Source organism: Geotrypetes seraphini, chromosome 1 (assembly GCF_902459505.1).
Source record: "Geotrypetes seraphini chromosome 1, aGeoSer1.1, whole genome shotgun sequence".
In the NCBI taxonomy this organism is placed as follows: domain Eukaryota; kingdom Metazoa; phylum Chordata; class Amphibia; order Gymnophiona; family Dermophiidae; genus Geotrypetes; species Geotrypetes seraphini.
Window position 1 is genome coordinate 306,104,577 of NC_047084.1, and position 13,779 is coordinate 306,118,355.

At 41.8% G+C, this 13,779-nt stretch overlaps 1 long non-coding RNA gene across 1 annotated transcript; it reads right to left on the reverse strand.

Annotated features, from left to right (window-relative positions):
- Positions 1 to 400: 400 nt before the first annotated feature.
- LOC117365231 lies at positions 401 to 12,350 on the reverse strand. Its single transcript, XR_004540383.1, has 3 exons — positions 10,995 to 12,350; positions 10,544 to 10,675; positions 401 to 1,313 (listed from the first exon to the last, which is right to left on the reverse strand). It is a non-coding gene; the product is annotated as an uncharacterized LOC117365231 (long non-coding RNA).
- Positions 12,351 to 13,779: the final 1,429 nt, after the last annotated feature.

Below are 13,779 nucleotides of genomic sequence, written 5' to 3' on the forward strand. Positions count from 1 at the left end.
ACCCTGGAGAAGCGGAGACTGAGAGGGGACATGATAGAAACTTATAAAATCATGAAAGGCATAGAGAAGGTGGAGAGGGACAGATTCTTTAGACTAGCAGGGGCAACTAAAACAAGAGGTCATTCAGAAAAACTGAGAGGAGACAGATTCATAACGAATGCAAGGAGGTTCTTCTTCACTCAGAGGGTGGTGGACACCTGGAACGCGCTTCCCGGAGAGGTGATAGGACAGAGTACAATTCTGGGGTTCAAAAAGGGACTGGATGACTTCCTGGAAGCGAAGGGGATTACAGGGTACAGATAGAGTTACCTTACAGGACATTGAGCGAATGGGGTATGGATATTTTAGGTTAGGTAGGGAACACTTCCAGGTCATGGACCTGGGGGGCCGCCGCGGGAGCGGACTGCCAGGCACGATGGACCCCTGGTCTGACCCAGCAGAGGCAATGCTTATGTTCTTATGTTCTTATCTCTTCAGGGACATTCCTCTTTCACTAACAGGAGGAAAGCAATAGCAGTGGTTTTTTAAAAAACTTTTGACTGTGTATATCCTATTCTTATGGGTTAACTATGAAAGCATGGACTAATTTATGGGTTTACTATTCTTATGGATTATCTGTGCAGAACTAACTTCATAATGGAAAAGGATCACAGAGGGTGGGTACAAGCAGTAACATTCTTTGACTATATCTGTGAAATTTAAAAGCTGAATAATATGTCTTGGGGATTAAATTAATAAATCGGCATTCAAAATACTTGACAGAAAAAACTATAATGCCTGTATATAATGGTAAATAAATAAAATAATATAACCCTAATAAGTGTTATAGTGCTCAACGAATGTGCTCAGTACCTCCACTCACACAGGTCATTTGGTCTAAGACCAATGGAACAGAGGACCATCATTACCTTACTCAAATTTTCTATATCAATACAAATATGCATTTGATGCAATAAAAATAAATCACCACTTATTTGTATGAGAATAGGCTTGCAGGATCGTTTGATGTAAACGTCTTAAGGTCTCAAATGCTGCAATTGTTTCTGCCAAAATGTCCAAAGAAGTGTCCCAAACACCCAAAGTGTGACATATACATCCCAAATAATCATAAAAGCGTATCATCCGTTGTCAATTACCAGGTCCAAAACATAATCTTCAAACAATACAAAAAAAACTAAACAAAAACGTTGAATAAAACTCAGTTCACCCCTCAACTCCGGTCAAGTTTTGAATCTCTTCTTCAGGAGGAATGATATGATTCAAAAAACGCCGGGTTCAGCTGAAAAAATATCGCCGACCTCAGCTTCGTAGCTCTGAAAACATAAGAAAACAAAATAAAAAGATGCTGCAAAACTCCAACTGAATCTAGAAATGAAAGAAGAACCCAAAACTGCACACCATTATAGTGACTAACTATTATTAAAAAATACATAATCCAATGAAAAATATTATAAACTTCTCACTAGGCAGCACTCATTTCAGCGACCAGTAGAACACGAACTGCTCCCTTATTTGATGAAAATCAGTTGATACTCCATTATCAAAAGGAGACCAGGGGGGCGGGCATCCACAGCGTAATGACATGACTGGAAAACAAGTCATATTATTGGCCATTCAATTTTGTTGTTTAAAACCCCCGGAACCACAGTGCCCCATTCATAAATGAACTTTTGTTCCTTGTATAAAAGAATGTTACCAATGTTGGCTCGATTTTTGACCGGACATCATAAGTAATACCGCGAATTTCAGATCTTGTAATGTATGATGTTCTTTTAACCAATGGGCATTGAGCGGAGCCTCAACTTTACGGGTGCGAATTGTGCTGAGATGTTCAACAATACGCGTCTTAATGTGTCGCTGAGTGTGACTAATATACATCTTATCGCACGAGCAAACTATGCAGTAAATGACAGCTTTGGATTCACAATCAGTACATAACCGCAACTGAAGCAATTGGGAACTATAAGGCTTTTTGATACTAGACACCTCCAAAGCATGCTGACAAACAGAACACCTACTGCATTTGTGATGACCCGGATTGGACTCTTGTTGGTGCCCAGACTTTTAACTCAATAACTCTGTTAAATTTCTGCCCCTGGTGTAAGCAAATTTAGGGTGTTTAACAAATGCCTCATTGGTGCTAAGAACATGACAGTAATTACCGTAAGTATGCCAGTTCTAATGTTATGAATGCGAGCCGAATATGGGAGGACACATACCATAGGGGCCAAGCCCCCGTCTCGTTCCTCATTGGAAGTGGTACAAACAAGTGCCCACTCTCTATGTGTATTAAGGGCCTGCTTATACGCTTGTCTAATAACTCTAGTGCGATAGCCCCTCTGCAAAAACCTGTCTTACAAAGAGGCTGCATGATGTTTAAAGGCAGTGGTGTCGGAACACAGCTGCCGGACACGCAAATACTGGCCCAAGGGTATATTGTCCTGAAGATGTTTAGGGTGATAGCTAGAATAATGGAGAAGTGTATTCCAATCCGTGGTTTTCCTGTGTAAACTAGTAGAAAAACCAGTGTTGAGAGTGTATTGGATCTGGATGTCCAAAAATTGTATACCGGACGGATGCCAATGAGACTGAAATGTAATGTTCGGGTCCACATGATTAATATAATCCAAGAATCTCTGAAGTTCTTCAATGGTCCCTGCCCAGATCATAATAACATTATCTATATACCATTTCCAGGACAATATCTGGGACATAAATGGATATCCATATACATATTTCTCCTCAAACTGCGTCATATATAAGCATGTGACGGAGGGTGCCACTGTGGCACTCATAGCCACTCCCTTCACCTGCAAAAAGTATTCCTGTTCAAATACAAAATAATTTTAAGTGCACTACTGTCACAAGGAGATTTAACAATTTTTTACCTGAAATGCAAAGCTGGCCCAAATAGTATTCAGATTCTTGAATGGCCTGTCTGCGGATATTGGTATATAACAACATTATATCCATTGTTACCATAACTATAGGAGTAATCCTGCGGGATTCGTAATGTTGTTAATGTCTCTAAATACTATTGAGAGTCACGAACATATGAAGCTGCTTTGCTGACAAATTTTTGGAGATAGGAACGAATCTACATATTAAGACAAAGGTTCAGTTAAAGAACTCCTGCAAGAAACAATGGGGTGGGCCGGAGGGTTTGTAGTACTTTTATGGATTTTGGGCACAAAATAAATGTAAGGTACGTTGCTTGTTATACAAAAAAACTTAAATTCTTTGGCACTAATCATGCCCAAATTACTATAAGTGCACTCCCCTAACACTGTTCCCTATCATGTGTGACAAGTATTCTGTTAGCTTGATTTTTCTATGTAGCATTCTACAGTAATTTGGCTTTTTCAGTTTTCTTGATAATGGAGGGGATATTTGTGAGGGGGAGGGGAAGAGAGGGATTTTGTTGATCCTTGCTTTGTATTATTTGCGTTTATAAAATGACAATTATACAGAATATTGTTTCTTTTTATACTTTAATAAAATAAGTTCTGTATAAAATTATAACTATTTGAGGCTTGTGTGGATGGGATCAGATGATTTGCAGGGATGGAGTGGTGATGGGGACCAATTTTTTTCCTGTGTCATGTAGCTACACCCTCAATTGACATCCTCTTCCAAATTGCCCACTGAGCAGGGGTGCAGCTATGGGCGGCCAATCTCAGCTCAGGCCTGTCCAGTCTCTCATGGTGCAAACATGTGGTGGCACCAGGGCCAGGCTGCAGTGCCGGTACCACTCGCAGCGATGCTGTGCATGCAGCCCAGGGTGCCACTTCTGAGGATGAGTCGGCCCCAGCTCTGGAAGTGGGGACAGGCAGGGCTCCATAGCATGCTCACGCAGTCACACTCTTCCAGGGCGGGGACGCCTACTTTGGGCTCAGACCTGCACAAAATTGGCTGTCCAGCTTTGCTACTGCCACTGAGCACCTCAAAGTTCAGCTCTTAGGAGCAGGAAGTGTTTGCAGAGGAACTCTTCTCCTTTCTAAAGGCCTATGCGGTGAAACTCGCTCCACTAGAAGTGAAGGGATTCTATTCCAAGTACTTTCATGTGCTCAGAAAGCTAGGGGGGGGGGGGGGAAGGGGGATTTCATCCAATCCTATACCTAAGGGCTCTGAACAAATGTTTAGGGTCAAAGAAGTTTAAAATGGTTTCTCCCATGATTCAAGCAAACGACTGACTACTCTCTGGACTTTAAGGATGCTTACAACTAAATAGAGGTATGTCCCAGTTGCTGAAGGTATCTTGGAGTTTCTCTAATCAAAATCCACTCCAAGTAACGCAGTCTGTTGTGTGGCTTCAAGTCCACTCCCAGAGTATTCACAAAGGCCCAGATTCTGTATAGGACGCCTGAAACGGGCGTCCTATACAGAATCGGGCTTACACCCACCCAAACAAAACCCGATTCTGTAACCGACGTCCATATTACAGACGACGATTACAGAACCGGGTTAGACGCGGCCCCTTCACTTATCACAGCAAAGGATCTCCCTTCTATGATTAGTATAGCGGTCGCGGCTGCCAGTCTCCCCACTCCCCCTGAACAAACGAGACAGGAGGGATGCTGAATCCCTCCTGCCGGTAGGCCCCCCAACCTCCCTCTGATGATCACCAGCAGGAGGGTGCTCAACCCCTCCTGCCGGACTCCCCTAACCCCCCTCCAATGATCGCCGGCAGGAGGGTGCCCAACCCCTCCTGCTGGAGTCCTTCCCCCCTCCCCGATGATCACTTGGATTTAGTGAATTGTTTAGATTTGCAGAAACTGAGACCTTGGTCCCCAGACATAATCATTAACCCTCACTTATATCGGTTAATGATGTCTAACAAGAAGGGAATTGAATGAGTATGTATCGAGCATACTTGTCCCAAGCTTTCTTGAGTGCATCTGAATTCAAGAAAGCCTGAGACAACTACATTGGATCTCTAAGGGAGAGGGGATAATAGATGTCATAATTAGGCAGACTACATAGGCAATAAGAGCTTTATCTGCCTTAATTTTTCTGTTTTCTATGTCTTTAAGAGATGGTGCTGTCAGCAGTGACATCTAGTGGTTATAAATGGGAAGCCTCATAGCATATTATGTTTGTTCCTTGCTATTTTTTTGTGCATAAGCCAGGGAAAACATGCTTTTTTCAATGGAATAAATAAATTACTTTGCTACTAGGCTTATAGTCTGTCTTTTCCATTGAACCACTGGGAGGATTATTGAAACATCATACGGAAATATCATTTATCTCACTGTCATCATTACAAAAGTGGATCTTTGTGTGCTAGTGCAATGCTGTGGTAGGGCTTGTCTGAACTTTTACTGTGGAATCCTCTTGTGTTGCAATTGTCAAAGACATCCCTACACTTGCATTGGAACAAAAGGAAAAACTCACATTCATGTTGCAGGTTCACAAGAAATGGAAGTTATCTGCACTTAGATAAATCTAATTTTATTTTGTCTGCACATATTGTTAGGTACCATCAACTCGTGCTCGAGTCCTAATGACTTGATGAATTGTGGATCTAAAAAGAAATCGGTTTTATGCTAGTCAGGAAAGATCCTCTAGCACCATCTCCATGGTTGTTTTCAATGTGTCCAACCATCTGATTGCAGGTCACCCTCTTCCTTCGATCTTCCCAAACATGATGTTCTTTGCCAGTTATCTCTCTTTTCTGATGGTGTGACCAAAATAAGATAACTTCATCATTTGGGCTTTGGGTGACATAGCTGGTTTGATCTTTTCCAGGGTTCCCTGTCCAGTGAAAGAAAATGTACCTTGAGCACAGGCCACTATCTGACCAACTACCACTCTATGAGTCTCAATAAACAGGGCTGGGATTTGAATTCTACTACCAGCAACCAGTAACAAATCTATTGCTAGTTTGCAGTGCTGATCAGTCTGGCTGTCAGCTTGTGGACTCAGAATTTTTTAAGGATCTACAGAGTACACCTACCCATTTTATGGACTCTTTCCTACTTAGACTTTTGAGAAGCTTCATTCCTTGCTGCTTTACTCATTTAAAGCTGTCCCTCCTCAGTCAGAAAGATTCAAACATGTCACAAATACCTTCCTTCTCTCAATCACTGGGCTACAAAAAACATCCCTTACATTAACTTTTACTCTGAATAAGTTACTTTATATATAAATTCTGAAAATGACACGCACCTCAAAAAGTAGGATTTAAAAAAAAAATTTCACCTACAGCCTCTTCAATATTTTCATATTTTGCATGGTACAGGAAGAACTGTACTGTATTTCTAATTCTCTTTCTCTAGCACTGTAACGCAGACAGAGTCCACTTTCTTGGAGTTTGCACAGGTCAGTATTTATATATGCACATTTCTTATTTCTAATTCATGGTTACTTGTGTTGTAGTTTCTAAGACTCTAACCATATTTTGCATGTGACTAAGGTATTGAGCATGAAATGCCAGTGCAGATATCTGCAGTAGTCCAACACATATTCTAGTGACTGCATGTGTGTAGTTGGGCACCTTTTTATTGGTTAAAAAAGCATTGCTTCTGTCAGATCTTTCTGCATGTGTGTCAAAGGTCCTGAAAAGTATGCCATACTGGGAGTTAAGTTTATTGTGAACTAAAACTACTTTAAGTGACACTCGGGGCAGGATTAAGGCATAGACAAACTAAGCACATGCCTAGGGCACAGTCCACATTGGACTTCTAGCCTGGTGGCAGAAAGAAAAGTGTGATGTTTAGATGGCACCTGAGCATCACTCTTCTTTCTGCCACAGAGGTTCATCCTCCCTACTGGTGCTGCCCGATTCAGGGAAAAAAATTTCAATTCAATTCAGCCTATTGAATCGATTTTTCTATTCGATTTTCTTGCCCAATTGGGTGTTGTTGTTTTTTTTTTTTTCCCAAACATCCTGATGGGTTTATTTTAAAGCCTCTTCACCTCCTTTACTCTCTCCTACCCACACTGGAGCTGTGGTGTAAACAAAATAAGCAAAAAATATTTTTCCTCTCTTTGTTAAATCCTAGCTCATGTTCGCGATCTAACACCAGCTTTGGCAGGATACACATTTCAAATCTGACACATTGTAATCACAAAACAGAAAATAAAATTATTTTTTCAACCTTTTGTTGTCTGGTAATTTTTCGAATCATGTGGTCCCAGGCTCTGGTTGTCTCCTGACAACTCACTTGCCAGGGTCTCCTTCCTTAGCAACAGCAGCAGACGATTCCAGAGATTAGTGGGGATAGCACACATCTACCAGCAGGAGGAGATAGAGAAACTGATTAACAGGTGGTCCTATTGGTTGGCACGCTCCCTGAATCTTCAGTATGCTCTATCTCCAGCAGGTGGACAGTCGCTATTCATCTAGCTCCTGAATTCTGGCTGACTAGAATACTATTTTTCTGCTGTTGAGAATTTTTCTCTTCAGGTAGATAGGGGTGTCTGGCTGAGCGGTGCCAGCTTTGGGAGTTACACCTGGGCCGCCCCCCCCCCAGGTCCCTGCTCCACCCTCCCCTCCAGTGGATTGAGGGGCTATTCTCTATTTTCTTTTTTTCCAGTTAAAAAAAAAAGAACAAGTGCTGTAGCTGCACTGTACTTTATTGTCACTTTGCAGGCTACAACTACCAGGCTTAACAGCGTTCCACTCTTCAGGTCGGGTGAGAGAAATTTCTTTATCTTAATTTTGTTGGAGCCGCGGGTTTATTAGTTTTGCTAGCTAAATTCTTTTAGTAGTTTGTTCCGGTGTTTGTTAGGGAAGCTGCGGATTTTATTCACTTTGCTGACTAAGTTATTTTCATTGCCAGTTTTTCTGTTGCCTGACAGAGTTTAAGAAATGGCGGCAGAAATAGTTAAAAGCAGCAAACACCATCAGGCCTTTGTTGTGGAAAGCAGCAAACACCATCAGGCCTTTGTTCGGTAGCTTGCTCAGACGCTGCAGGGGAAGACTTTGCTTTAGCGCTTAACGAGTCGGATGTTGCAAGCCCAGTAGAAACGTGGTCCAACTCTTCTTCACTAGCGGCAGCTCTCGTTCCGCTTCAGTGCATGCCATCGGTTCAGCAAAGCTTGCCGGCAGTCAGCTGTTTCTCTTCATCTTTAGTGGCGGCGGTTTCTGAGCATAGCTCTCAGCCTGCACAGCAAGGGGAGCTCAATTTGGATCATTTTTCTCTACTCCCTGCCAGTAGATCTCCTCTGGAGATAATGAGGAGTGGCAGAAGAATCGGAACCCTAGTTCTCAGCCTGTTCCTCAGACTTTTGACTACTCCACATAGGTCCCTGGCATTAAGGCAAGTACATATTTTATTTGGGGTTTTCAGTCTCAGATGGCAGTAATGCCTCAATGGTTACAGAAATGGCAGTGGATGGATCTAATTTGTTTCTAGTGGCTTTCATTACATTACATTAGAGATTTCTATTCCACCACTGCCTTGCGGTTCAAGGCGGATTACAAAAGAATTACAAAAAAATGTATTACAAGAGGAAGATATCTGGTAATTTCTGGAGGAGATAAAAAGTGGATGAAGTTGCTTTGGGGAATTGGGAAGTGGTATTGGGAGTGAGAAGGAGCTAGCGGTATTAAGTCGTTTGCAGGAATTTCTTGAAAAGTAGGGTCTTTATTTCTTTTCTGAATGTTTTGTAGTCTGGGGTCATAATCAGTAGATTGAAGATTTGGTTGTCGAGTTTTCCTGCTTGTGTGGCTAGGAGGCCATCATATAGTTTTTTTCCGTTTGACTTCTTTGATAGGAGGGTGCGTGAATGGAGTGTGGGTTTTCCTATGTCTAGTTGATGTAGTTTGGATTAGGCGGTTGTTAAGGTAGGTTGGGCAGTCACCATTTATGGTTTCAAATAGTAGGCAGTAGAATTTGATTAGTATTCTTGCCAGAATTGGAAGCCAGTGTGAGTTGAGGTATTCCTCTGTGATGTGGTCATGTTTCCTCAATGAAAAGATGAGTCTCAGTGCTGTGTTTTGCATTGTTTGTAGTTGTTTTATCATAGTTGCTGGGCATGTGAGGTAGAGAATGTTACAATAGTCTAAAAGACCTAGGACTAGGGATTGTACTAAGAGCTGGAATTGTGTTCTATCGAAGAATTTTCGAACTTGTCTTAAGTTTCTCATAACTGCAAATGATTTCTGTATTGTTTTATTGATTTGTGGTTGCATGGTGCAGCATCTATCTATCATCATTCCTAGTAGTTTTAGGGTGGGTTGTATGAGGTAATTGATTGAGTTAATTTCTATATTGGTTATGGTTGGGACTTTGTTATTTTTGAGGAGAATGAATTTTGTTTTGTCTGGGTTCAGCTTCAGTTTATGATCTTTCATCCATGTTATTACTGTTTCTAGTGTTCGGTGTAGTGTATTTGTCATAGAAGGCTTGGGTTGATCAAAAAGTATGAAAATGGTGATGTCGTCTGCATAGCTATATGAGGTTAGGCCTAGTTTGTCCAGGCAGGCGCCGAAGGAGGCAGTATAGAGATTGAAGAGAGTAGGGGACAGTGGGGATCCTTGGGATACGCCACAGGGGTTTGACCAAGGTTCCGATTTTTCTTTGTTCAACTTTACTCTGTAGGTTCTGGATTTTAGGAATCCTTCAAACCATGAGTATACCTTATCAGTGATACCTATTGTGTCCAAAATTTGCAGTAGGATGTTATGGTCTACCAGGTCAAATGCTGCTGTCAGATCCAATTGTATGAGCAGCATTTTTTTGCCTGTGCTGAGGTGTTGTTTAGCTGTGTCAACAAGGGAGCCTAGTAGTGTCTCTGTCCTGAAGCTGGTTCTGAAGTCAGATTACGTGGGGTGGAGTATGTTGTGGTCTTCCAGATAGTTGGTGAGGAGTTTGGCTACTAGCCCTTCTGTTAGTTTGACGTAGAGAGGTATTGAGGCAATGGATCTGTAATTGGATGATTGATCCATTGCTCCTTTAGCGTCTTTTAGGATCGGTGTGATGATGATTTTGCTGAGGTCAGTTGGAAAAAGGCCATCTGTGCGCATGGTTTGTATCAATTGTAGGAGAAGGGAACAGAATTTTGTGCTGGAGGTTTTTAAGAGATTTGGTGGGCAGTGGTTGAGGTCACATGATGTATGACTGTATTTTCTGTAGAATTTGTTAAGGTCGGACCATTATACAGTAGGGAAATAGGAACAGGTTCTTTCTGCAGCCGTTGATTCTTTTTCTATGGGGATAGGAGAGGGCAAAGTGGGTGAAGAGGCTATAAAAGGGGATGAAGAGACTATAAAATAAACCCACCAGGATATTTGAAAAAACATCCACTTGGGTAGGAAAATCGAATCGTAAAATCGATTCAATAGGCTGAATCGAATCGATTTTTTTTCCCCTGAATCAGGCAGCACTAGTTTGCACCACTGTGAAATGAAGTCCTTGGGATTGTATTCCTGTATGGAATCATCTGTTTTGTTTCAGCCCATTGCAAATCACAATAAAGAGGGTCTCTCTTCTACTCTCTGCAGGCCATATTACATTCTGGGCCAAGGAGCATGTACTTCTGCTAGCATGCCTAGATCTGGATATACCATCATGTTTTAAGAGATTATACTAGTTACCTTTAACAGCCCATAAGCTCATGGCTGCTCGATCAAGTATTTGAGGTTGCAATTTTCTCTCTCACAATAGCCATCCCTGCAAGTTTTATTTAGATGTTTCTTAGATATTTATGATAAAAATATGAACTTTCTCTGGGGAAAAAAGAACAGTATGAGAAATTGAGCATGAAAAATTCAGGTGTTTCCCAAATGCACCGGAAATGCCTTTCAGAGCAGACACAGAATATCTCTAAGTTATGGAAACAGTTTCAGGAATAGGATTCAGGATCTTGGTAATGGACTATGTACATATATATTTAAGGGTTGTATAGCACATGAATGAAAGACAAAAAAATACTGTACTTTTTTCCTTCCTATAAAAATATGGATTACTGATTACAGGGAACATTAGAACCTATTTAAGGATCCTGCTTAATTTAGGCTCTCCATCCTTTCCTTACAAATTATTTACCTTTATTCTTAAGTGCATCAATTGTTTAATTTTCATTTGTAACCAGCATACAAGTATGAATTCAGCTGCAATATAAATTCACAATACATGTGCCTGTTTCACATCTGAAAAGCAACACACAAAAAAAGTAAAGATGTACCTCTTCACACAAAAAATACTGGATGCACGAAACAGCACATACACACATACACAAAGGCAAATGGGCACAAAATGAGAAGAACATTCAAATAAAATAGGGACAAAACATTTTTAAAATTCTTGGCAATGGGAAAGTGAGACTAAAGCAGAGAATCTGAGAGAATATGCAGTACTAAAGTAGGGAGGGGATGGGAAGAAGAGATGGGCCTATGGTCTCTCTCTCTCTGCCTGCCATCATCAGCTATGTTTTTATACTAAGAGCTTCAAAAGAGAAACATGATGGCAGATAAAGGACACCTGGCAAGAAACCCTGTCAGAAGCATTGTGTCTCTTTGCACAGGCTCAAATACCATTGATGTTTCACCATCATCACCTTCAGGAATGCTTGGGAGACTTACCATAGGAGATCTACACAATTAAATGGTCAGCCGATTTACAATGCAAAGGTATAGCGAGGCAATTAAAAAAAGCTTGTTTCATAGTTGTTTGTCTCCTCACGTGACCCACTTTGAAATGAACTATAAATTTCTACTCAACCTTTATAGATCTTCTGCCTATTTTTACCGAATTAAATGCAGTCCAACTGATCAATGCCTCAAATGTCATCACTCTCCCGTAACTCTGGGACACCAATTCTGGTTTTGTCCCTTGGTTCAGATATTTTGGACTCAGTTGCATGCTCGTATCACCTTCATGTGGAACTCGACTTATGCCTTGCAATCTAATTTGTTATTTACTCTTCAGGACCTTCAACGTCCCTCTTTGAAGGGATTTCGGGGCTTCCTGGAACGTGCTATTCTAATGGAAAAGAAAGCCATTTTGCACTGTTGGATCACAATAGATTTCCCCCACTCTCTCACTGGCGCTCCCTGATGATACAGCAGGCATCAAAGGAACACCTCTCTTTGGGGTGAACATTCTGGGAGCCCTTTTGGCTGACCTTAACACACTTGGCATGTAGTCACTTGCTTAACACATACTGGAATTCAGATAAAATGGAAAGTTTTTTCACAGTTGGGATGGGAGGGGGTGGAAGGGTTAGTGGTTTGGGAAGGTAGGGATATCATGTGGTCTGTATTAATCTTTGTATCCATTGTATTATAGAAACATGATGGCAGATAAAAGGCCAAATGGCCATCTCGTCTACCCATCCACCTTAACCATTATCTCTTCCTCTCTCTAAGAGATCCCATGTGCCTATACCATGCCTTTGTGAATTCAGACAGTCTCTGTCTCCACTATTTCCTCCGGAAGACTGTTCCACAGATCTACCACCCTTTCTGTAAAAAAGTATTTCCTTAGATTATTCCTGAGCCTATCACCTCTTAACTTCATCCTATGCCTTCTCATTCCAAAGCTTCCTTGTAGTACTTTCTGTATTTCCAGCAAAATCCTTAACAGATTTAAACATAAAAATACAGGCCCAAAAACAGAACCTTGAGGCATACCACTGGTAACATCCCTTTCCTCAGAGCAATCTCAATTGACCACTACCCTCTGTCATCTTCCACTCAACCAGTTCCTGACCCAGTCCTCTCTTTGTTATAACATAAAATCTGCCTCCTGCTTCAGTTAATCAGTGTTGTTAATTTCATCTGTCAAAGCACTAGGAATCCCTTTAACTACTTGTCAAAGTAATAGGAGCAACTTACTGGCCTTGGTTGAACTATAGCAATTTAGGACTTGACACTCCATGACCGCATTCAGTGCACTATGATGAGTCCAGGGCTCCTTATAGTGCACTGAAGTCCCTTGGTTGAACACAGCAGGGGACCCTGTCCAATTTCTGAACTGCTCAGCTCTTGAGGCTCTGTTTAGTACCTTCATTACATGTTCTGGTGCAATGTGTCTAGGAGTCCTGAATATAGATAATATCCCCCAAATTGTGAATTGTGTTGTAGAAGGATGAAATTTGCATTCTTCAACTCTGCCTCTTTTTCCAGTGGCTGTAATGCCCTCTTCAGTTTTTCCTACAGCAAGTGAATTGAGGAGGTGGTGTTCTGATCATTTTGGGGTTTTTTATCCAGATCCGGAGGTTTTGCAGTGCTCAAGGTAGCCCTGGGTCAGCTCTGCCTGGGAGAGGACATAAATTCTGGGAAAGAAGTCTGCAGATAGCAGGGAAACCCTTGGGATCTCTCTCTGGCCAGCCTGCAGTAACCCTTGTGGAGCTCAGGGGAATGATTTATCATATGCATGAGCGCAGGCTGTTTGTCCCCATGGCAGTCCAGCCAGGCTTTGGCAGGTGCCAGCTGCTTTTTCCTTCCCCTCTTGTCGTGCGGATCCTGGGGGTTTAGGTCTCAGTCCGACTTTGGTCTGACTGGCAGCTCGAAGATCGCAGCACATGGATTTGATTTGGCTGAGGCAGTGCATTCTTCAAATTCCAGCTCCTGTGACAGCAGAAGCAGTCTAGCACCAGCATACACTATAAGGCAGTGGTCTCAAACACGCGGCCCGCCAGGTACTATTTTGAGACCCTCGCCCAGTATCCTGTTTCCAACAGTAGTCAACCCAGGTCTTAAGCACCTGGATAGATCCCAAGAAGCAAAATAGATTCTATGCTACTCATCCTAAGAACAAGCAGTGGATTTCCCCAAACCATCTCAATAATGGCTTATGGACTTCTCTTTTGACTTGACATTCCTTGTGT